Below are 26,599 nucleotides of genomic sequence, written 5' to 3' on the forward strand. Positions count from 1 at the left end.
GCAGAGGTCTAAACCTTTAAGGGATGTGGCAACCCCTAAGAGGTTTATCTTTGAGGCCCTACAAAAGGGAGGTGTGATTCCCCATAGTGGGCGTAAGGAGGATTCCTGTTTGCTGCATTCCAGCGAGCTGCATGACATGGAAACGTGTTTGGGAGTAGAGGAATTGTTACAGCGGATGATAGATCAATGTCAACTGGAAGTTGGCAGTGAAGGAAGAGAGGAGTAGCACATATGCATGCAGTCCACGGATGGGAGCACTGTTGCGAAGCCCAAACCCTTGGTGATATACTTCACCAAGGGCACAGCTTCGCAAAAGCCCGGACACCCCTTGGCAGCTAAACTTGTCCCTTTCCCGTACCAAAATAGCCACGCAGTCCCATGGAGATATACACCTCCGAGGGGGAAGGAAGAAGAAGCCACCGACGTCAGCTCGTTGTCGGCTAAGGTAACAAATATCACGGGACTGAGTGGTGTGACCCGTAGCGGTCGTGTTTTTGCACCCCCGGACATACCAGTCCAACCCGCGAACGTCAAGGGGAAAGCAAAAGTGGTGGAGGAACAAGATGATGAAATACACCTCGCTTCGAATAAAGATATTCCGGCAAAAGGTCTTCCGGAGAAAAAGGATGGTAAAAAGGAGGTGTCGCTAGAGGAAGCCAGCGAGTTCCTCCGTATAATTCAGCAGAGCGAATTCAAGGTTATCGAGCAGCTCAACAAAACCCCGGCCAGGGTCTCGCTGTTGGAGTTACTCATGAGCTCCGAGCCTCATCGGGCTCTGCTAGTAAAAGTTCTGAACGAGGCCCACGTGGCCCAAGATATCTCGGTAGAAGGTTTCGGAGGGCTGGTCAATAATATCACTGCCAACAACTATCTCGCCTTTGTCGAAGAAGAAATCCCCGCCGAGGGGAGAGGGCATAATAAAGCTTTGCACGTATCAGTCAAGTGTAAGGACCATATCGTAGCCAAGGTGCTCATCGATAATGGTTCCAGTTTAAACGTGATGCCTAAGAGCACTTTGGAGAAATTACCATTCAATGCTTCCCACCTAAAGCCGAGTTCAATGGTGGTTCGTGCCTTCGACGGCACCCGCCGAGAGGTTAGGGGAGGGATCGATCTCCTAGTACAGATAGGCCCTCACACCTATCAAGTTACCTTCCAAATAATGGATATTAACCCCCCCTACAGCTGTCTGTTGGGGCGTCCGTGGATCCACTCAGTGGGAGTTGTTCCCTCTACACTCCACCAAAAGTTGAAATTCATAGTGGAAGGGCATCTGATCATCGTATCAGGCGAGGAAGACATCTTGGTGAGCTGCCCATCCTCTATGCCTTATGTGGAGGACGCAGAGGAGTCATTAGAAACCGCTTTCCAGTCTTTCGAGGTGGTAAGCATTTCCTCCGTGGATTCCTTCTCTGGGCAAGCTTGCCTGTCCGATGCAGCAGTAATGATGGCCCGAGTTATGTTGGGGAACGGTTACGAACCCAAAATGGGTTTAGGCAAAGACAACGGCGGCATAACTAGCCTGATAAATGCCAAAGGAAATCGTGGGAAGTATGGGTTAGGCTATAAGCCCACTCAGGCAGATATAAAGAGAAGCATCGCAGGAAGGAAGAGCAGTAGTCAAAGCTCGCGGTTGAGACAAGAAGGTGAAGGAAGCCCACCCTGCCACATAAGTAGGAGCTTTATAAGCGCAGGTCTGGGGGACGAAGGTCAAGTGGTCACGATATACGAAGATGATGTTCCGAGTACATTGGATTTGGTACGACCATGCCCTCCTGATTTCCAGCTGGGAAATTGGCGAGTGGAAGAACGCCCCGGCATTTACGCGACGAGCATAATGTAAACCTTTACGGTTTTAAAAGCTCTATAGTTGGGCCTAGGCTTTAGAGTTTTTCTTTTGTTAAGGCTTTGTGTCTTTTGTTTTTGAATTTATAATACAAGGATCTTTCTTCATCTGTTCCTATGTCTTTACCCATTCTCATCCATTTGCATGTTTACTTCTTTATTTTTAAAACGGCAGATCCGATGACGAGTCCCTCGAAGGTACTAATACCTGGGACCCGAATATCAACTTCGAGCAAGAAACGAATCAAACGGAAGATGAAGGGAACGAGGATGTGGGACTTCCCCCAGAATTAGAAAGGATAGTCGCCCATGAGGACCAAGAAATGGGGCCTCATCAAGAAGAAACAGAACTAGTAGACTTGGGAATTGGCAGTGGAAAAAGGGAAGTAAAGATAGGCACAGGTATTACCGCACCTATCCATGAAGAATTAATAACCCTGCTAAGAGACTACCAAGACATCTTTGCTTGGTCGTACCAAGATATGCCCGGTTTGAGCTTTGACATTGTACAGCACCGATTACCTCTAAATCCCGAGTGTTCCCCGGTAAAGCAGAAACTGAGAAGGATGAAGCCCGAAACATCCTTGAAGATAAAAGAAGAAGTGAAGAAGCAATTTGACACTGGTTTTCTAGCCGTCGCTCGATACCCAGAATGGGTTGCCAACATTGTACCGGTCCCTAAGAAGGATGGGAAAGTACGAATGTGTGTTGATTATCGGGACCTGAATCGGGCCAGTCCCAAGGACAACTTTCCTTTACCACACATCGATATCCTCGTAGATAATACGGCCAATTTCGCTTTATTTTCTTTCATGGATGGTTTCTCCGGTTACAATCAGATAAAGATGGCGCCAGAGGATATGGAAAAGACTACCTTCGTCACCCTGTGGGGAACATTCTATTACAAGGTGATGTCCTTTGGACTCAAGAATGCCGGGGCAACTTATCAACGGGCCATGGTAGCTTTGTTCCATGATATGATGCACCAAGAGATCGAGGTCTACGTGGACGACATAATTGCTAAATCTAAATCCGAGGAAGAACACCTTGTCAACCTGCAGAAGTTGTTCGAAAGGCTTAAGAAATATCAATTAAGGTTGAACCCCGCCAAGTGTACCTTTGGGGTCAAATCAGGGAAATTGCTTGGTTTCATTGTAAGCCAGAAAGGGATAGAGGTAGACCCCAAAAAGGTGAAGGCTATCCTTGAGATGCCGGAACCCCGTACAGAGAGGCAAGTCCGAGGTTTCCTGGGACGCTTGAATTATATTGCCAAATTCATATCGCAGCTCACCGCCATTTGTGAGCCGTTGTTCAAACTCTTACGCAAAAACCAAACTGACCGCTGGAATGAGGGTTGCCAAGAGGCTTTCGGAAGGATCAAGAAATGCCTCATGAATCCCCCTGTGCTTATGCCACCAGTACCTGGAAGGCCTCTCATCTTGTACATGACAATCTTGGATGAGTCAATGGGATGTATGCTGGGGCAACATGACGAATCCGGAAAGAAAGAACGCGTTCTCTACTACCTGAGTAAGAAGTTCACGGCATGTGAAATGAATTACTCTTTGCTCGAAAGAACGTGTTGTGCTTTAGTATGGGCATCCCATCGCCTAAGGCAGTACATGCTGAGCCATACTACCTGGTTGATATCCAAGATGGACCCGGTCAAGTACATCTTTGAAAAGCCAACTCTCACAGGACGAATCGCCCGGTGGCAAGTCCTGCTATCTGAGTTTGATATAGTTTACGTCACCCAAAAGGCGATAAAAGGAAGCGCCTTGGCAGATTATTTGGCTCAGCAGCCTCTTAACGACTATCAGCCCATGCATCCCGAATTCCCGGATGAGGACATCATGGCCTTGTTTGAGGAAAAATTGGTCGAAGATCGGGACAAATGGACTGTATGGTTTGACGGAGCGTCGAATGTTCTAGGCCATGGCGTTGGAGCAGTATTGGTCTCTCCGGACAATCAATGCGTACCTTCATAGCCAAGTTAGGATTCGACTGCACCAACAACATGGCCGAATATGAAGCATGTGCCCTGGCCGTCCAGGCAGCGATTGACTCCAATGTCAAACTACTCAAGGTGTACGGCGACTCAGCATTGGTAATCCATTAGCTGAGAGGGGAATGGGAAACTAGAGATCCCAAGCTGATACCCTACAAAGCCTATATCAAGGAATTGGCTAAGACCTTTGATGAGATCTCCTTCCATCATGTTCCCCGCGAGGAAAATCAAATGGCGGATGCGCTTGCTACTTTGGCGTCTATGTTCCAGCTAACGCCGCACGGGGATCTACCATACATTGAATTTTGGTGTCGTGGCAAACCCGCGCATTGTTGCCAAGTAGAAGAGGAATGGAACGGTAAGCCTTGGTATTTCGACATCAAGCGATATGTCGTCAGCAAAGAATACCCACCAGAGATTGCCGACAATGATAAAAGGACATTGAGAAGATTGGCGGCCGGTTTCTTCATGAGCGGAAGCATACTATATAAGAGAAACCACGACATGACACTCCTGCGGTGCGTGGATGCTAAAGAGGCGAACCACATGATCGAGGAAGTCCATGAGGGCTTGTTTGGAACGCACACCAATGGGCATGCTATGGCCAGAAAGATCCTAAGGGCAGGTTATTAGTGGCTTACCATGGAAAGTGATTGTTGTGTCCACGTAAGGAAATGCCACAAATGTCAAGCATTCGCAGACAATGCCAATGCCCCACCGCATCCTCTGAATGTCATGTCCGCTCCTTGGCCTTTCTCCATGTGGGGAATAGATGTCATCGGGGCCATTGAGCCCAAGGCCTCGAATGGTCATCGCTTCATCCTCGTGGCGATAGATTATTTCACCAAGTGGGTCGAGGCGGCCTCCTACGCCAATGTCACGAGGGGTGTAGTGGTCAGGTTCATTAAGAGAGAGATCATCTGCCGATATGGTTTGCCAAGGAAGATTATCACGGACAACGACACCAACCTGAATAACAAGATGATGGGGGAAATGTGCGAGGAGTTTAAAATCCAGCATCACAATTCCACGCCCTACCGACCAAAGATGAATGGAGCCGTGGAAGCGGCCAATAAAAATATCAAAAAGATTATCCAAAAGATGACTGTGTCGTACAAAGATTGGCATGAGATGCTCCCATTCGCGTTACACGGTTACCGAACTTTAGTACAAACGTCAACTGGGGCAACGTCGTTCTCATTGGTATATGGAATGGAGGCTATGCTACCGTTTGAGGTAGAAGTCCCATCATTAAGGATCTTGGCGGAATCCGGATTAACGGAATCAGAGTGGGCTCAAACGCGCTATGACCAGCTCAACCTCATTGAAGGTAAGCGCTTAACGGCCATGAGTCATGGGCGCTTGTACCAGCAAAGAATGAAGAATGCATTCGACAAGAAGGTATGCTTGCGCAAGTTCCATGAAGGAGACCTTGTGTTAAAGAAAATGTCCCATACTGTCAAGGATAATAGAGGAAAATGGGCCCCAAACTACGAAGGGCCTTTTGTTGTGAAGAGGGCTTTTTCCGGAGGAGCCCTGGTGCTTACCAACATGGATGGCGAAGAGCTACCTTCACCCGTGAACTCTGATGTCGTCAAGCGATATTATGCTTAGAATTTGGGGCAATTAAGGATGTCGTTGCATGTTCTTTATCTTTATGTGTTTTCTGGGTTCCCCCAGGGATTCCCCGTCTACTGTATCCCTCGTTACAATCTTTTAATGAAGTGAACGTGGGTTCGAGGCTTTAGTCCTCACGTTGGTTTTAAACCTTGCGTTAGTTTGTGATCACCTGAGCCCTTCCGCTCAGTTCATGGGATGCCCCAAGCGCTTAATTAAAATTGAACCTAAACCAACTTTCACCAAAATTTTCTGCGTTTGAAAACATTCATGCATACGCATACGCATGCATATTGTTGTGGTAAAACAGGGGCAGGATTATCTCGAGCTACCTTCTGGGATAGAGACAAAGTTAAAACAGCAGAAACCAATCGAGGTAGGACAACAACGCGGTCGAGATTTGCCACACCTCGTTGTTTCCTACTTTCAGATACTTGGGGACGGACACAAAAGGAGGCTAGGGTCACTACCATTAGGTCGTCGTCCTTAACCTAGCCAGGGACAAGCGGAAAGCGCTGCTGTAAAGCAGCCCAATATCTTTTGAAATTATAGTAATTATTACCTTTGTTCGATGCCTAATCTATCCTAGGGAGTTTCGATCAGTACCTTACGGAGTGGCTGGCGGAGCATCAAAAGCTTTGGTCCCCTCACGCGAGCCATTCCTGTGTACAGTCGCCTCTGAAATCAATCGACCTTTTTTTTTTAAAAAAAAAAGAAAAAAAAAGTGCAGGTTAGCTCGCCTGGGCGAGCAACCCCTGCACCAAAATATAAAAAATGAAGAAGGGGGACGTTTTTGCATTCAAAAATTTCTTTTCCCCCCATTCAAAAGCAATACCCACGAAATTTACGAGTTTGCAGCCCTAGGGTCACTATTTTTCGCATTTTTCGATTCCGTTTTGCGCTTTTATTCATCACCAACAAGAAATGGCCCCGAGGAAGCTTGCCTCAAAGAGGTCCAGGAAGGATAAAGCGGCTGAAGGAACCAGTTCTGCTCCCGAGTATGACAGCCACCGCTTTAGGAGCGTTGAACACCAGCAGTGCTTCGAGGCCATCAAGGGGTGGTCATTTCTCCGGGAGCGACGCGTCCAACTCAGGGACGATGAGTATGCCGATTTCCAGGAGGAGATAGTTCGCCGGCGGTGGGCATCACTGGTTACCCCCATGGCCAAGTTCCACCCAGACATAGTCCTCGAATTTTATGCCAATGCTTGGCCTACGGAGGAGGGCGTGCGAGATATGAGATCCTGGGTGAGGAGTCAGTGGATCCCGTTCGATGCAGATGCTATCAGCCAGTTCCTAGGATATCCTTTAGTGCTGGAAGAGGGCCAGGAGTGCGAGTATGGCCAGAGGAGGAACCGGTCCGATGGTTTGGATGAGGAGGCCATCGCCCAATTGCTGTGTATACCGGGGCAGGATTTTGCCCGGACTGCTGCAGGGAGGCGAGTGCGAATTATGCGCACCAACATGACCACCCTGACCCAGATATAGATGACGTTGCTGCTCAGCAACATCCTGCCCAGCGATCATAATTCCGACCTCCCTTTGCCGAAGTGTCAGCTGGTGTACGCCATCCTGACACGGATGAGTATTCACGTGGCTCAGTTGATCGCTGATGCCATTTATCTATTTGCAGGTATGGCGCCGACCAGGCACCCTTTGGACCCAGATAAGTCCAACAGGGCCCTGGGATTTCCCGCACTGATCACAGGACTTTGCCAGTCGTTCGGAGTCCCCATTGCACCTCCCAAGGTGATTCGGCCGCCCATCACCCGGGCTTTTATTGAGAAGTACTGCACCCAGAGACAGGCTAAGGGTGATGCTCCACAGGCCGCAGGCGCGCCACCACCACCTCATCAGGCTGGCCCGGCTGGGTCGTTTGACATGGAGCAGTATTTACGGCATTTGGTTCGACAGCAGGCGGCCAACCACCGGGCACATGTACAGACCCATGATTGTCTTTACCAGCTGAGCCTCAGCATGCAGAGCCAGGGTGATCGAGGCCGTACCCGAATCAAATAAACATGAAAATGCAGTAACTAGGTAGTGATCCTAAGTCGTTTCCCAACGAGCAGTGACAAACCAAATGTTCATAATATACTTGCAGTAACAGTAACGATTGAGGGGGGGGGGTTGGTTGTTTGGTAATTAAAGAGCAGAACAAGTAAACTGGAATACGAAACTACTAATATTAAAAATGGGTTGTTTCCTCTGATTCAGAAGCCATTCTCTTATCCTGGGTTATGGAGAATTCGTCCCTAACAGTCAACCACTTAATCCAACCCTATTTCAATTTACTAAGCGAAAATCAACTTAGGGTTTTCAATACGTGATTAGGCACCACATACACCAGTTAGCCCTTCGTCCATTAAGCATGAACGCAAGTTAGGCTCAGAGGTAATTAATCGAACACGAAGCGTGCACTGATTAATGTTCACAAAATTGGGATAACTGGTGCAGGGAAAACTGCCAGGAAACCACATTACAAGCGAAACCTCAAAGAGAGTTGGGCTTCGTCCTCAAAAGGAAACAACACCAGAAAATCTAGCCTTCAATGGATTCAAACAGAAAACGCAAATGAAACATGAAGCAGAAACGTAAATGAACAGAAACATAAATGAGACAGAAACGTAAATGAGACAGAAACGTAAATGAAAGTAGAAGAAGAAGCAAGAATGAACTCGTAATTAGAAGCAGAAAACAGAAATTTGCATTAAGAACGAAAACCGTAACAAGGAAACAGAAAAACCAGAAAACCTAAAACCAAAGCTCTGAATAATGAAAATAGCATAACAGAATGCCTTGCACGAATCCCAAGGCTGTTATTTAAAAAGAGTCACTCAAAGTCACTGGGTCCTATTACAATACTCTGGCCCAAAACGAAATAAACACTGAACAACATAAAATAAAATTGCGAAATTTCCTAATTAGAAATTAACTAAGGTAAGCGCTGCTTTATTTGCCCTCTTCAAGTCCATAACCAAAATCCGGATTAAGCCCAATGTTTCATTAATTCCTGAAATTATATTAAAAACATCAAATTAGCTAAATGAGCCCAAATAATAAAACTGCTTGATTAATTAACAATTAAGACCAATCAGTAATTAAAATGGTGCAAAAAGGGTTTAGAAAATAGAAGAAAATGATGGCACATCAAAACCCCCCATACTTAGCCTTTTGCACTCCTGGGCAAAATGAAACAAAGAACAAAATCCAAGGATATCAAAGAGAGACAGACAAAAACATTCACATATTTCTCAATGAACATCAAGGAATGAAAGGAATGAGTAACATCTAACATAAGGAGATCCAAAAAGTCAAGACATTCATGAAAATCATCCAAGCAACCCAATCATGGCAAAATAGTTAATCAGCTCAAGAATGAAAAGTGATAAAGCCTCACAAGATATACACTCTATCTCTCAAGTGTCTAGGCTACTATTTACCCTCAAAGCACCCATGAAAGCAAACACCACATAAACTTGGCAAGATTCTAAAATTGACAATCAATCCACAAACACAAGCACATGAGGATCAAAAGGTCTTTTGAGGTTGTAATGGGGCCAAGGACAAGGTATGGAGAAATATGGAATAAGTGACTAAATCCCAAAGGAATAGAGGAGCAAAGGGGAATAAGTGCATATTAAGAAAAAAAATAAGAAAATAAAAAGAAGTAAAGATAAAAATTAAAACATAAAGAGTAGAACCAAGAGTTTCATCATTCTTGTGCCATTTAAGATCTTATTCACTCAACTTTATTGGTTTTCTTTTTCTTCTTCTTTTTTTTTCTTCTTCTTTTTTTTTTTTTTTACTCTATAGCCTTTGAGAAACAACATTTCATTCAGCATGTCCAACATTTAACCAATATACAATGTACATCAAGTAAGGCCCAAAATACATCACGAAGCATAGCCAACAAAACAAGTTATCCAATGAAACAAAAAACCCCCCACACTTATTCCCAAAACAATTCCAAAGCTCCAAAATTCCTTAAAGATATGGTGATATCATGGTTTTTCATTAAAGGCTTGTAGTGAGCTTAAAAACAAGGAAAGGGAAACAAGGCTCAAAAGGGCTATCAAAGGAATTAATTCAAGGTAAGTCCATTTGGCTAGAAGCTTATAAGAACAAAATTGCCTCAATCATTTCCAAATATGCATGTGAATTAGGAAGCATCAACAAGAATCAAGCCAAGGCTATTGTGCAAGCAATCAATGGGGCAAAACACACCAATTGATTATGATGATGGATGGCTCAAATTCTCACAAAGGTAAACTCATCACTTTCAAATTGAGCTTTCAAAACTATCATGACATGTAGAGGAGAATCAAGGATTTCAAGTCACAAAATGTCAAGAACTTTTCTTTTCAAAACAACTACCCATTTCTTGAACATATCCTATAATTCAAAGAAAAACATGCAAAGTCGTACATGCACACAAAATTGACCCAAAATATTAAACTAAAAATCCGACGAAACTAACAACATTAACAAATTAACACAACTAACAAATTAACAAAACCAACAAAACTAGCAAAACCAAAGAACACTCCCCCCCATACTTAAACAACACATTGTCCTCAATGTAGCACAATTAAAAGATTAAAAACAATTAAATCATCAAAGAGAATCGGACAAGTGTAATAAAAGCAAAGAAGGAGGTAGGAAAAGAAAAACTCCCTAAGTCATGGTGGAGGAAGAGTAGGGTGGAGTAAAGAAGTCTCTTCCACCACTACGTCCACTAAAGAAGGGTTCGTGAGGAATGGCTTAAGTCAATGTCCGTTGACCTTGAAGCTCTTGTTTGTGGAGTCGCTTTTGATCTCAACTGTACCATAAGGAAAAACATTAGTAACAACAAAAGGACCAATCCATTTAGACCTCAACTTACCACTCATGAGTCCAAGCCTAGAATTATACAATAACACTTTTTGCCCAACCATGAAGTCCTTTTTAACTATCATGCTATCATGGAACTTCTTGGTCTTTTCTTTGTAGAACTTGGCATTCTCGTAGGCGTCTAGGCAGATTTCATCTAACTCACTCAGTTGCAACTTTCTTTCCTCACCAGCTTGATCCATAGAGAAGTTGCAAGTCTTCACTGCCCAGTAAGCTTTGTGCTCAATTTCCACTGGAAGATGACATGCCTTTCCAAAGACAACCCGATAAGGAGACATTCCTATGGGTGCTTTGTAGGCAGTCCAATGTGCCCAGAGAGCATCATCAAGCCTGGTACTCCAATCTTTCCTGCTTGGCTGCACAATCTTCTCTAAAATTCGCTTGATTTCCCGGTTAGAAATTTCTGCATGTCCATTGGTCTGGGGGTGGTATGGTGTGGATACTGTGCACCACCCCGTACTTTTTAAGCAGGGCATGCATTGTCCTATTGCAAAAATGGGTTCCTTGATCACTAACAATTACTTTAGGTACTCCAAACCTGCAAAACATATTAGACCTGACAAAGTCTGCAACAACTTTAGCATCATTAGTTCTAGTGGGCTTGGCTTCCACCCATTTTGAAACATAGTCAACTGCAAGGAGAATGTAAACATAACCAAAAGAGACAGGAAAAGGGCCCATGAAATCTATACCCCAAACATCAAACACCTCACAGAATAGCATAGGTTGCTGAGGCATTTGTTGTCGCCATGTAAGTGTATTTCCTGCTCTTTGACACTGCTCACAAGTGCTGCAGATCTTCCACGCATCTTTAAAGATGGTGGGCCAATAAAAACCACAATCAAGCACTTTGCGAGCTGTCCTTTGAACACCTAGATGACCTCCCGATGCGGAAGAATGACAAAACTGCAGGACTGAGTCAGTCTCATGATCTGGAATGCATCGTCTAATTACCTGATCACTGCACAATTTCCACAAGTAGGGGTCATCCCAAATAAAATGCTTAGCATCACTTTTAATTTTATCTTTTTGGGCCTTAGATGCTAAGGGAGGAAAAACAGAGGCAACTAAATAATTGACAATGTTAGCAAACCAGGGAGTAGAAAGAGAGTCAGAAATACTATACAGTATATACAAATGATCATCCGGGAAATCATCCCGAATAGGTGAAACTGCATCAGATACACGTTCGATCCGACTCAAATGATCAGCAACTAGATTTTGTGCTCCGCTCCTATCACGGATCTCCAAGTCAAACTCTTGGAGCCAGAGCATCCATCGGATCAACCTAGGCTTAGAATCAGCCTTCTTCAACGAATACTTTAGAGCTGCATGGTCAGTATAAACAATAATGCGAGTACCAAGCAAATAAGATCGAAATTTTTCAAGAGCAAAAACTATGGCTAGAAGCTCTTTCTCAGTAGTAGTATAATTTGCTTGGGCAGCATCTAAAGTCCTAGAAGCATAATATATCACCCTGGGCAATTTATCAATTTTCTGAGCAAGGACAGCCCCCAATGCATAATTTGATGCATCACACATAAGCTCAAAAGGGGTTGTCCAATCGGGTGCCTGGATGATGGGGGTGGTAGTCAACGCTCTTTTGAGGCAATCAAAAGCCTCTTTGCATCTGTCATTAAAGTCAAACTCCAGCTCCTTTTGCAACAAGTTGGACAGTGGAAGGGCTACTTTGCTAAAATCCCTTATAAAGCGCTTGTAGAATCCTGCATGACCAAGAAAAGATCGCACCTCTCGCACACAAGAGGGGTAAGGCAATTGTGAAATAACAGAAATTTTTGCAGGATCTACTTCAATACCCTTATTGGAAATAATGTGGCCTAAAACTATACCTTGCTCAACCATAAAATGACATTTTTCAAAATTTAGAACAAGGTTAGTTTCAATGCATCTATTCAAAACTTTTTCCAAACTATGCAAACAACCATCAAAAGAGGATCCATATACAGTGAAATCATCCATAAACACCTCTATGCAATTTTCTAAAAAATCACTGAAAATACTAATCATGCACCGCTGGAAGGTACTAGGGGCATTGCACAGGCCGAAAGGCATCCTCCTATAAGAAAAAGTGCCGAAGGGGCAGGTGAATGTGATCTTTTCCTGATCCTCAGGAGCAATAGTAATTTGCATATAACCAGAAAAACCATCAAGGAAACAATAGTGGGATTTACCTGCCAGGCGTTCAAGCATCTAGTCTATGAATGGCAGGGGAAAATGGTCCTTTTTGGTAACTTGGTTCAGCCTCCTATAGTCAATGCAGACTTTCCAACTGTTCTGCACCCGAGTAGGAATCAACTCCTCCTTCTCATTTCTAATCACTGTGAGGCCAGTCTTCTTCGGGACTACCTGGACGGGACTCACCCATTGGCTGTCGGAGATAGGATAAATGATTCCAGCTTGCAAAAGCTTGTTTATCTCCTTCTTCACTACATCAAGAATCACCGGGTTGAGTCTTCTCTGTGGCTGTCTTACTGGTTTAGCTGCATCCTCTAAATTTATTTGATGCATACGTGTGGATGGGCTAATACCAGGAATATCCGCCAGGGTCCAACCTATAGCCTTCTTATGCTTCTTGAGAACTGACAACAACTTCTCCTCTTGCTCATCAGCAAGTGAGGCAGATATAATCACTGGAAAACTCTTGCTATCATCCAAGTAAGCATATTTTAAATTTGATGGCAGAGGCTTTAACTCTGGTGTGGTCGGCTGGACAGTGGTAGAAGGAGATGGTTTCTCAGCCTTTACCTCATAAAGAAAGTCAGAGGTATGTGTACTTCCTGAAACATGGTTAGTCCTATCTGACTCTATAAAATCAATCTGGAGAGGTAAAACACCACCACCAGACATGCAATCAATATCACTCTCAGATTCACTCTCAGCATCAAATTCAGACATATGATCAAGTACAATTTCAGACTCAATGCATGAGGAGTGAGAGGCATGTAGATTAGAATAAAGATCAATCATGTATTCATCAACAACATGGTCAATTATTTCAGCACGAAATACAAAAAGATCTTCATATGGGTATTTCATAGCATCCAGAATATTAAAATGAACAGTTATGTCACCAAATTCCATAGATAGTGTGCCTGCATAAACATCTATCTTAGTTCTAGCAGTTTTCATAAAGGGTCTGCCTAGAATGATGGGAACTGATCCTTAAGAAAATCCATCTTCCATATTCAAGATATAAAAATCAACAGGGAAAATCAGTTCACCAACTCTAACTAAGACATCTTCTATGAAACCAACAGGATAGGCAACACTTCTATTAGCTAAATGAATTACCACATCAGTTGACTGCAAGGGACCTAGAGATAGAGAATTAAAAATCGACAGAGGCATAACACTAACAGAGGCTCCTAAATCTAGCATGGCATTGTCAAACTTACTATTCCCTATAATACAAGGTATGCTGAATGTACCTGGATCTTTGCATTTTTCAGGAATTTGAGGAACAGATTTACCAAACAATGCGGAGACATTTCTGTCCATGCTAATTCGTTCACTTCCTTTAAGCTTCCGCTTATTAGTGCACAGCTCCTTCAAGAATTTGGCATATCTTGGAATTTGCTTTATTGCGTCCAACAGAGGTATGTTTACCTCTACTTTTCTAAACGTTTCCAAGATCTCTTTCTCTGCCTCTTCCATTTTTTTGTTGGAAACTGCTCTTGCAGGGAATGGAAGAGGGGGAATGTGCTGCTTCTGCAAATCAGAATTACCTATGGAAGAAGATTCACCTACACAGAAATTGTTAGGTAAATTTTTGTCATCACCTTTTTTTGGAGTAGAGTGAAGTTTGGCAGGTTCATTTGCAGATGAGGAAGGTGCTACTGGTTGAGGTCCTTGACACTGCTTTCCCGACCTCAATGAAATGGCACTGACATTTTTGGGATTTTGGACAGCTTAAGAAGGCAGCTTGTCAGAATTCTGGGACTGTTGTTGATTCAATTGGGTAGCCAATTGTCCCATCTGATTGGTTAAGCTCTGAATGGAGGCTCTGGTCTCTTGCTGAAACTGCATGTTCTGCATAGTCATTTGCCTCACAAGTTCTTCGAGGGAAGGTTGTGGAGGAGCCTCAACTGTTGGTTGTTTCTAGGGTTGTTGCTGTTGTTGGATTGGTGGAGGAATGTATGGTCTGCTTGGGCCAGCAGCATTTTGGAAGGAAGGAGCAGGTTGCTGTTGTTGTTGCTGAGGGCTAGACCATCTGAGATTAGGGTGATTCCTCCATCCAGGGTTGTATTTGTTGCTGGAGAAGTCATAATTGTTTTGCTATGGTTGATTTTGCTGCTGAGGTTGAGGAGGTCTATTGTAAATATTTGCAGCATAAGCTTCAGGCTGCTCAATTGCTCCAGGTTGCTGCATGGAAGGGCAAAGGTCTGTATGGTGTTCAACAGAGGAGCATAAACCACAAACCCTTGTGACAGGTACAGATTTCTGATTCAAGGCCAGCTGGGTTACCAAGTTAACCAATGCATCCAGTTTGCCTTCAAGCTTCTTAATTTCAGATGATGCAGATGGGCTTGTAGCTACCTCATGCACTCCTCTAATTACTATGGCATCATTTCTGGCGCTAAACTGTTGGGAGTTGGAAGCCATCTTCTCAATTAAATTTCTGGCTTCAGCAGGAGTCATGTCTCCAAGGGCTCCACCACTGGCAGCATCTATCATACTTCTCTCCATATTGCTGAGTCCTTCATAAAAATATTGGAGAAGAAGCTGCTCCGAAATTTGATGGTGAGGGCAACTGGCACATAGTTTCTTAAATCGCTCCCAGTACTCATACAGGCTCTCTCCACTGAGTTGTCTAATACCTGAGATATCTTTCCTGATGGCTGTGGTCCTGGAAGCAAAGAAAATTTTTTCTAAGAACACTCTCTTAAGGTCATCCCAGCTCGTGATGGACCTTGGAGCAAGGTAATACAGCCAGTCCTTTGCCACTCCCTCTAATGAATGAAGAAAAGCCTTCAGAAATATGTGATCCTCTTGGACATCTGGGGGTTTCATGGTGGAGCAGACAATGTGAAATTCTTTCAAATGTTTGTGTGGGTCTTCACCTGCAAGGCCATGAAACTTTGGAAGTAAATGAATCAGTCCAGTTTTAAGAACATATGGGACATCCTCATCAGGGTATTGGATGCACAAGCTTTCGTAGGTGAAATCAGGTGCAACCATTTCCCTTAGAGTCCTCTCACGGGGTGGAGGTTGTGCCATGTTCTCAGAATGTGCAAAATCTGAATGCTCAGAATCAGAATGCTCAAAATTATAATGCTCAAGATCAGGATGTTCAAAATCACCAATAACAGAATGCACAGATTCACCAGTTATGGAATGCTCAGAATGATCAAAAGGTATAAAATGATGCCTAACTAATCTGTGAAATGTCCTATCTATCTCAGGATCAAAGGATTGTAAGTCAGATGGATTGCCTCTAGTCATACACTACATTCAGCATGCACACAACTAGTTGCCTTGTCATGTAAATAAAGGTGCAGGTTTGAATTACATCTACCCTCAAATGATATCCAAATGACTTGAAATTTTGTGAGCAACCTTATAAAATGATGAGAAGATAGCACAAAAAATTTCAGACAAAAATTCAAAGTCTAACTATGAAAGCTAAAATTGGTAGGTTAAGAAAAATAAGTGAATAAAACTTGAAAAATAAAAAACTTTTGACAGAATCGCTTTGTTTGAATGATGGAGACCTCAGCCGGCATAGGAAATTTTTGCCATGGCGTAGGAAATTATATAATAATTGCGATTCTGATAACCGGAGCAAAAGTTATGGCCGTTTGAAGTTTTGACAAACACAAAATTTGCTAGTTTTTTGGAACTTTCAAATCTGACCAAACTAAAGGCTCTAGCTATTTTTCCCACAAAATATGGATTAAAAGAAGTTACCACAAAAAAATTCAGCCAAAAATAACAACCCTAGCTACTAAAACAAAAAATCTCAAATAATTGAACATGGGTGGTCGCTAAAATCCGTCTCTAATTGATTTCTACCACTACTCTGTTTTGCCGCAAGCACAATCTTCACAGCAAAACACCCAAGACTGAAACAGGGGAAAAGCTTAATGGGAAAACTGAAACAGAACACACATTAAACAAAATACCAGGACACTAAACAACACTAACACACATACTAACACAATACTAACAATTAAACATAAAACACGAAAGGATTAAACACACAACACTAGCTAGCTATTATGAACCTTTGGACACTGCTCCCCGGCAACGGCGCCAAATTTGATTGAGGCCGTACCCGAATCAAATAAACATGAAAATGCAGTAACTAGGAAGTGATCCTAGGTCGTTTCCCAACGAGCAGTGATAAACCAAATGTTCATAATATACTTGCAGTAACGATAACGATTGGGGGGGGGGGTTTGGTTGTTTGGTAATTAAAGAGCAGAACAAGTAAACTGGAATACGAAAATACTAATATTAAAAACGGTTTGTTTCCTCTGATTCAGAAGCCATTCTCTTATCCTGGGTTATGGAGAATTCGTCCCTAACAGTCAACCACTTAATCCAACCCTATTTCAATTTACTAAGCGAAAATCAACTTAGGGTTTTCAATACGTGATTAGGCACCACATACACCAGTTAGCCCTTCCTCCATTAAGCATGAACGCAAGTTAGGCTCGGAGGCAATTAATCGAACACAAAGCGTGCACTAATTAATGTTCACGAAATTGGGATAACTGGTGAAGGGAAAACTGCCAGGAAACCACATTACAAGCGAAACCTCAAAGAGAGTTGGGCTTCGTCCTCAAAAGGAAACAACACCAGAAAATCTAGCCTTCCATGGATTCAAACAGAAAACGCAAATGAAACATGAAGCAGAAACATAAATGAGACAGAAACGTAAATGAAAGTAGAAGAAGAAGCAAGAATGAACTCGCAATTAGAAGCAGAAAACGGAAATTTGCATTAAGAACGAAAACCGTAACAAGGAAACAGAAAAATGTGAAAACCTAAAACCAAAGCTCTGAATAATGAAAATAGCATAACAGAATGCCTTGCACGAATCCCAAGGCTGCTATTTAAAAAGAGTCACTCAAAGTCACTGGGCCCTATTACAATACTCTGACCCAAAACGAAATAAACATTGAACAACATAAAATAAAATTGCAAAACTTCCTAATTAGAAATTAACTAAGGTAAGCGCTGCTTTATTTGCCCTCTTCAAGTCCATAACCAAAATCCGGATTAAGCCCAATGTTTCATTAATTCCTGAAATTAGATTAAAAACATCAAATTAGCTAAATGAGCCCAAATAATAAAACTGCCTGATTAATTGACAATTAAGACCAATCAGTAATTAAAATGGTGCAAAAAGGGTTTAGAAAATAGAAGAAAATGATGGCACATCACAGGGCTTCGCTTCTTTTTCATGCCCTACTCCAGACCAGTTCAGGGCAGAGGTCGCATGGCCCGGGGATTGGCCCGAGGCCCAAGCAGGAGAGGCACCCCCAGAGGCTCCCGACGATGGAGAGGAGGCCCACGAGGACGAGGAGATGGCCGATTTTCTTGACTTCTTGGGAGGGAGTGGAGCTACATGACTGGGAGATCCCCAGATTCATGTTTTCTTTCATATTTCTTTTATCATTTTTATGTTATGTTATTTTTTGACTTGAGAGACTAATGTTTGTTTTTGTTGTTTCGATTGTCATTTGTACAGCGCATACATTTTTGTTTGGATTGTTGCGTTAGTGCTTATATCATTATTATCGATGATGTTTATTTGAAATTCTGGAACCGTGTAGAGTTTTTCGTTTAGGAACATCGTCCAAAAAATAAAACAAACAAAAATCATGATAAAAATAAAAATAAAAAAAAAAGAAGAAAGAAAGAGAGAGCAAGTAAGGAGAAAAAGAAGGAAAATAGAAGATAAAGAACCAACATGTTTTTGAAAGAGATGATTTCCGACTTTTGTTTGAAAGGAAAATTCGCCGATCATAGCTAGTTTTTGAAAAAAGGTGTGTACACCTGAAGGGTGAACGCTGTGAAAATTTTCCCGGGCATCCAAAATGGACTCGGATAAATGCACAAATGGATAAAAGAACATATTTTGGAAACAATGGGTTGACTAAAATAGAGGAAATGAATCCTGAGCCCTAGCATCACATGACCATAAAAATTTGACACTTGAGTGTCCACATAGGTGCATGCATGACCAGTTTTGCATAAAGTTTCCAAATCATCATTTTAGCATTTGTGCCATGGAAATAATGTGGGGCATCCCTTTTTATCCTTGAACCAAACCAAACCCTGACATGTATCATGTCTAGCCGTTCTACGAGCCTTGAGCCAAAATCCTAACTCACCATAAACCTTGACCCAGGGTGAGAATGTCAATTCTTACCCTCGGAAGCAAAAAAGGGAGAAGGAAAATTTCCAATCAAAGAGAAAGCAAAAAAGAGGGGAAAGGAAATTCCCAATCAAAGAGTGGGAGAAAGCGAAAAGAAAAGAAAGAAAATTCCCAATCAAAGAATGGGAGAAAGTAAAAAAAGAAGAAAAAGGAAGGAAAGAAAGTTCCTGATCAAAGAAGCAGAAGAAATGTGCAGAAAGGTCTTTTGACCAGACCATATCTGAACAATACAGAATTGTCACCAAATGAACAAAAGGAAGGAAAGGAAACCATGACCTAAAGTGGTCTTCTCCCTTTGATTACCAACCAAAATCCTGTGCGTCGGTGACTTGTTCTCCTCGCGTCAAACAAGAACAGAAAAGGAAGAAAGCCAGAAAAAATCAAATCAATCAAAAGCCGAAAAAACCCACCAAAAGAACCCATTTCCAAGGGAAGTCCTATTGATCCATGATCACGCATGTAATCTTTGATTTGATAGGAAATAATTCGCAAAGTCAAGTCGTGGCATATCTATGGTTTGGAATTAGGATGAAACACTTACCTGTGCGAGGTTGATACACTCTGATTGATTTTCTTCTATTTTTTGTTGAACCCAGTGTTTCCTCTAAATGGCCATTTAGAAACGAAATGCTAACATCCAAAATCTCATTTATGGTTATAGGGGGGTTTCATCAGCAGACTCTCCTTCCCTGGTAGACGCATTGTTTTTCACTCAAAAAGGCATATGCTGCTCTAATCAGTTGGAATATTGGTCTCTTTACTAAAGCATGTTTGCATTTTAGTGGAGAAAACACCGAGACTTTTTCAAGTCTCACAAGTTATCCAGAACTATGTCGGTCTGAGCTCCTCATTTGAGGATACGTAGGAGCAAAAGCCCTGCTTTTGTCGACCACACCGCTTTTGTTACCATGACCCAAGAGCTGGTAGCCCGCGGAGACACCTTACGGTTATCCGCACCTCATCATTCAGTGACCCCAAGTGTGATTGACGAGCAGAGGCCAATGTGGTCATCTACGCCCTTTCCGGAGATGTCAGCATCTTCCGGTGGAGACTTTTTCAAGTCTCACAAGTTATCAAGAACTACGTAGGTCTGAGTTCCTCATTGGAGGATACGTAGGAGCAAGAGCCTCACTTTTGTCGGCCACCCTCACAAGTTCTGTCATGCTGGCACTGGAGTCACGTGACATGCGGAGATACCCAAGTGGTTGTCCGCACTTTCAAAACTTTTTTGCTGTCTGTAAGACGAAAAGCCTGATAGCACGCAGAGACTAACGTCGTCTTCTGCGCCCTTCGTCAATCGCGGCCGACAAGCCCGTTGACACGCGGAGATTTCCGTCATCTTCCGCGCTCACAAGATCTGTCATACTGACATTTGAGTCACGCTGACGGGCGGAAATACCCGAGTGGTTATCCGTATAAACATTCTTTTTGCTATCTGTAAGACGAAAAGCCTGATAGCATGCGAAGACTGACATCGTCTTCTGCACCCTTTGTTCCCCCGGGAACAACAAGTCTTTTTCACGCGGAGAGGAATGAAATTAGTGTCTTATCTTTACTTCCCTTTTATCTCCTATAAAAGACAAGTAAAGAGGGGCAACTGTCATACCCTCATTTCGTCCGGGGACCTTTGCATGGTGGCATGCAACTTGTGTTTGGTAATTTTGAGGTGCTTGGCACCCATCATTAGGCAATTTGTGAAATTCCGTGACGTGCCGGAAATCAAAAGAAAATATTGATGCACAATCCGTAAGGTTCCGTGACACACCGGAAATCAAAAGGAAGCATCGTTGCACAAATAGTGAGGTTCCGTAACATTCCGTAAGTCAAAAAAGGGGATGATTATGTAATCCGCAAGGTTTCGTAACATTACGGAAAGAAAACAAGTATCATTACGAAATTCATAAGTTTCCGTAACTTTACGAAAAAAGAATCACCAAAAAAAAGGCAGGGGGTGTATTTAGTAAAAATGGGGGTGCAAATAGCAACCAGGCCCACTTGGGCCCTCAAGAAGATTCCTCCAGAAGGCTGTTGCTTCTGGAGGAAGCAACCTTGCTCGCCTGGGCGAGCTGGGTGGCAAGCTTCTCCCCCAATTTTCTATAAATAGGGGGAGAAGTGAAGTAGAAAAGGGTTCAGCCCCTTAGGCACTTCTCTCTCTCTCGAAATAGCTGAGGAAAATTAGTTCCGTGAAGAAAATCCAAGCCGAGGCGCTTCCGTAACGTTTCTGTAACGTTTCCGTGAGTAATTACGCGAAGATTCTCGATCGTTTTTCAAGATTCATTGTTCGTTCTTCGTTTTCTTCAGTCTTCAACGGGTAAGTACCTCAAACCAAGCTTTTCAATTCATTCTATGTACCCGTAGTGGTCCACATTTTGTTTCATGTATTTTTTATTCTCGTTTTCATTTACTTTTTATACCCCCTTTTGACGTGCTTAAGCCATTTATTTAAGTCATTTCTCGCTTAATCTAAAAATAAAATAAATTTCCACCGATCGTTTGAATTGTATCATCCGTTAATTTCGGTTAAAATGAATTCCGACCGTTCGGTCGTGCCGTAACCACGTTGGAAATAAAAAAGAGAGGTAAAATAATAATATAATAATAAAAAATACCTTTTAGTAAAATAAAGCGGAAAATCAATCGGACGTTTTCTCTTTGGGATTTCTCATTCTTAATTGAATTGACTAATAACTAAAGTGAAACTAAGGCTAAAATCGACTCGCCTAGTCAAGCTCGTCCACAAAAATAGGATTTTGAAAGTTTATCATTTCTGTTTCTTACTAAGTAAAATGGATCATTTTTAAGGTCCAACGCCTTAAAATGATCACCTTTCAAGTAAAAAAGAATCACTTGATTCACGCATAAGAAAGAACTACGTAGGTCTGATTTCCTCATCCTAATTGAGGAATATGTAGGAGCAAAGGGAAACACCCTTGTCGACCACAAAAAGAGGAAAAATATAAAAAAGGTATAAAAGATATAAGAACGTAAAAGGGAACGTAAAAATCAAAGTCATGTTTGCACATTTGATTAAAGGCTGCCGTCTCTTGTGACGGACGTGTGGGGTGCTAATACCTTCCCCGTGCGTAAATACAACTCCCGAGCCTTTTACTTAAAAGTTCGTAGATCGCGTCTTTTCCGGTTTTTCCGACGTTTTCCTCAAATAAACGTTGGTGGCGACTCCGTGTGTATTCCTTTCATGGAACACGCATCCCGCGAGTCATGCGTCGCCCTCCCGCCGAAGGGTAGGTTGCAACAACGTGGCCTCAATTTCCAAGTCCAAAGGAACTAAATTAACTGTAGGAGATCTATGCATACAAAACACTAACAGAAACAGCGGTTATCCAATTCAAGAAGAAAACAACTATAAGCAAAACAAGTATTCACAAGTAATAAAAGAATAACAAATAGACACTTAATGAACTGAACTAAACTTCCCAAATAGAAAGAAGTTCCTCGACAACGGCACCATAAACTTGTTCGACGGGCGGCAAGTGCACCAGATCGCGCAAGTAGTATAAAACGATAAGTGAATACCGAGTATCGAACTCTCGGGGAACTTGTTTTACTTGGTAAAGCTTTGGTTCAGTAAATAAGTGTCTTTGGACGAAAGTTTGGTGCATGGTATGGACAAATATGTAAATTAATCTATTCAAAAACTAGTTCCCTCTTGTTGGACTAAACTTATCCATAACCGCATTAAGACATAACATAACAAAAACTAGGTTATCGTACCCTGATGTCTCGTGAAAATACGATAAGCTAGCCCTGTCCTATCAAGTTCTAAGGATCAAACCATTTCCTAATGTTGAGTGACCCTAACTAAGCATGCAAGTGTGTGATCAAGGCAAAGGCACACTAGAATTAAGTACTAATAGCACAGTGAACAAATAAAACATCATTAGATAGATATGAAAGTATTTACATCAAGTACCCCATAGGAAGAACCAATTGAGAATTTAGCTCTCCATAGCAGGGAAGCTTCCTTTACAACAATGAGAAGAGAAGATGAAAGATAGAAGAAATACAAGTAGTGGGGATGTCTCCTCCACCTCTAGAAACCTCACAATCTCTCAAAATCTCATCTAAAGCTCTGTAAGATGGCTTCCTCGTCAAGCTCAGCTCTCTCTCAGTCTCTCCATGACCAAAAACTCTCAAAAAGCTCAACTCCCTTTAGAAATCGTGATTTCAGCTTAAATAGGCAATCCTGTCGGTGTACGCACGCTTAGCGGAAGATGATCTCACTTAGTGCACATAAGTGACTACTGGCTTAGCGCCAGTCACACTTGCTCAGCTTGAAGTTGAAGACGGTGCACTTAGCGAGTTGACTTTCGCTCAGCGCCACTATACAGCTCATCCTTCTTCCAGAATTATCCATGCGCTTAGCCATCAAATGAGGCGCTTAGCGGATGGTGCACTTAGCCTGAAGATGGGTGGCTTAGCGAGTTCATGAAATCTACACTTCACCAATCTTGCTTATTTTACCTGAAATTGAAGTGGAATGATCATTAAATACGTAGAACTGGGATACAAAGTACCTATTACCTAAATTATCAGAAAGTAATTACAATACTACCAAAAACAACTATACATGGGAGGAGTTGTATACAATTTACAACAGTGTTTTACACAAAAGTTAGCCGTATTGACCGACTAACAGTATGTCAGCTTCCATAATACAGTCGATGAAGGGATGCCGACGAGTAGTCCTCCCTGCTGGACGATGAAGTGTTGACTATGCACCGGGGGTGTGATTCTCCTTGTGGGGATGTCTGACACGAGCCTCCAACGGATCATGGTCGGCCTTTAGCTTTCTCAACTCCTTCTCATGGCATCACTCCATCTCTGCAATGCGGTTTTGGAGTTATTGAAGAGTATCTGTGTATGTCATAGTTGTTGGTGGAGGGTTGAAGCCTTCAAAATTGGTCTCACATTCGAGGCTAGACCGGATGCTAACCATGGATGAACAAGAGAGAGATGATGAGACACCATGGGGTATCTTTTACCGTGGCCCAGCGATGGGCGCCAAATGTATTGACCAAAATCCGGAGCTAGCATATGGCCAAAGTGGGCTCTTGGACTTCGCATATCGGCTTTGAGAGAGATATTTGTTAAAAGGACAGAAGAAGGGACTTGCAATACAAAGGACTCCGATGCTCAAGTAAGTATATGATTTAGGAGATAAAACATGTATATGTGTAAGTGTAAGCTCGAGTGAGCGTTCGAGAGATAATAAGTGCACAGGCGTGTTTGCTTGTGTGCTGGTGTGTGTTGAGGGATCAATGGAACCTGATATTTATAGGAGTGGAGTGGAGTTACGGGTCCTTGCTTGTAGGGACTGTTATAGCCTTTGCAGATAATTACTGGCTTATAAATAATAGTCAATAGCTTATAGATAATATTAAGGATAATATGTAGCTTAAAGATAAAAGCTAGTAGATAATTGAACCTTATAGATAATGTGTAGCTTATAGATAATTGAATGTCAGCCAAGAGATAAGGAGGTTCAAATATACTCAAATATTAAGAGGTTAGAGGTAACCTGTCAGTTAGGGAGCCGGCTGCTAAGGGTTGAATGTTCGTGCTCCTGTGTCAGGACAGACATGGAGGATTGACACATGTCTTGGAGTGCCACGTATGATGTCACGTGTATTTTTTGGACCCTAGACAGTACACACGCACACACATGTGTGTGCGTATACTTCGAATGCTTGTATTATGATATATTGAATATCATTGAAATAATTAAATAACAAAATTATGTTTTTTTTAATTCCTTTATTTAAAATTGATAAAATTAAATAATTATTTATGAATAAAAAAATTAGTTGGTTGATGTAAGATTATTGAGATTATTTTATAATTATAAAAGAAAGCATGGCAACTCTATATTCTAATTAAAAGGATTGCAAGATTATTACTATTGTAAAGATAATTATTATATTAATAATATAGTAGTGTATATCTAGTTTGGATAAGATGCTTGTTATATTTGAATTTGTGATAACTTAGAACGATTTAAATCTTATAATGTTTTATCTTATGTATATCTTGAAAGAAAATAAAATATTATATGAGGTTAAAATTAGATAAATATAGATAATCGAGTAGAAAAAGATGAAAAAAGATTGTGTTTATTTATCATATATATTAGCTAAAATATATTTTGGTACATGTGTTTGTGTTTTAGTTCATAATTAATTATTAATTGACTTATAAGATGATATAATTTGGGGTATGATTTTGTGAGTTATTAGTGTGTACGGAATTAGAGTATTTATTTGGTAGTCATCTAGAATTATGTTTTGTAATTTTGTATGAATTGGTCATTATCTTCTAGGAAGTGGTCAAAATGTATATTTTATTTTGAGAATTGAATATACATAAGATACCTCCATCTACAATGAGAAAGAAATATGAGATACCTCCATCTAGGATGGGGATAAGATATTAGATATCTCTATCTTGGATAGTAAAGAGATTATGGATACCTCATTCTAGGATGGGAGAACAATAAGATGTTATTGCATGAATATGAGCTCGTAGACCTTTTGAAGAATTTGAAATCCACACTGGTCCTATGAACCAAAGAGTTGAGTCTAGTGATTATGGGAAGTTATGTTTGTTATAATTGTTTGTTCAAGAATTGAATGGAGGGAAGTGTTGGTGTTTATTTACTGGAATGTTCTTTTGTTGTGTGAATAAATTTGTGGTTCTTTTATAAGTGTGTGTGTGTGTGTGTGTGTGTATTTAATTTAATTTTGCGGATACTATGGTTGGATTTTTTGGTTACCACACCAGCTAAGAATAATACTATTTGCGAACTCTTTTAAAACTTGTTTTATTCTTTGAGATTATTATCTCATTAAAAGTGTTGTTTTCAGAGTTCGAGGAAGAAGCTTTTGAGACGGGGGAGAATTAAAGACTTAGTTTATTGTTAGTTCAACTTTGTAGATGCCTATATTTGAGAATAAAATTGTTTATTTATGTAAGGACTTATTTATTTATAATATTTGAAGTATTTATGTAAGTATTTCTAAATTCTTATTTTATGGATGTTTTAAAGTATATTTTTATTATGGGTTGCTATTATAATGAAGGGCGTTACATTTACAGTATCAAAGCAGTTTGATCTTAAATCAGACTATGTTAGTGGGTTAGTCTTAAAAAAACTGATATGGGCACATAAGACTTCTTGTTAGAACTATGAGTGTGACTACTAATCTATTGGGTATTAGACTTGATCAACCCGATATCTTAGGGGAAGTGTGAAAATTCATTGGAACTAATAAATTATGAGCAATAATGAGTGAGGTGCTTGGTATAACTTTGGACTAGGCGGTCGAAATTATGCAAAAGCAAACAGAGATTATCCGTCATATAGGAAATGAAGAGAGATGTTGCTAGAGCGATAGTGCCTCCAAATCCTTAATATGTGGGGTTACTCGAATTTTATAGGAACAATTTGTGAATTTTTTGTGATAACTCACATTTGATTGAAGCATAAGAATGAATTCTAATACTAGAGGAAATTTTAGTTATGATTATGTGAAGAATTTAATCTTTCCTATTTTAAAATTGTCACATGTTTTAAGTCTTAGGATAAACTTGTTACTTTTATTACTTGCCGAATAGGCCTTGTCACAACCAAACCTTCGACGGGGGTGCGAAAAGGCCAAAATTGGCCCAAAGTGTTTGTCTTCGAGGGAGAAAACGAGCGGAGTTGCCACCAACGTTTATTCAAGGGAAAAACATTAGAAAAACCAAAAAGATGATGGTCTACGTATTTTGAAAATGAGGGTTCGGGAGTTGTTTACACACGGGGAAGGTAT

General features: G+C 41.5%; 1 non-coding gene and 1 pseudogene across 1 annotated transcript; one reads left to right on the plus strand and one right to left on the minus strand.

The window, feature by feature from the left end:
- LOC114374166 overlaps positions 1-10,990 on the minus strand; it is a 188,342-nt pseudogene extending 177,352 nt beyond the window's left edge.
- A 4,126-nt stretch (positions 10,991-15,116) lies between these two features.
- Positions 15,117-15,223, plus strand: LOC114377767. Its single transcript, XR_003659203.1, has one exon. It is a non-coding gene; the product is annotated as a small nucleolar RNA R71 (small nucleolar RNA).
- Positions 15,224-26,599: the final 11,376 nt, after the last annotated feature.

This window comes from Glycine soja, chromosome 11 (genome assembly GCF_004193775.1).
Source record: "Glycine soja cultivar W05 chromosome 11, ASM419377v2, whole genome shotgun sequence".
NCBI classification, from domain to species: Eukaryota; Viridiplantae; Streptophyta; class Magnoliopsida; order Fabales; family Fabaceae; genus Glycine; species Glycine soja.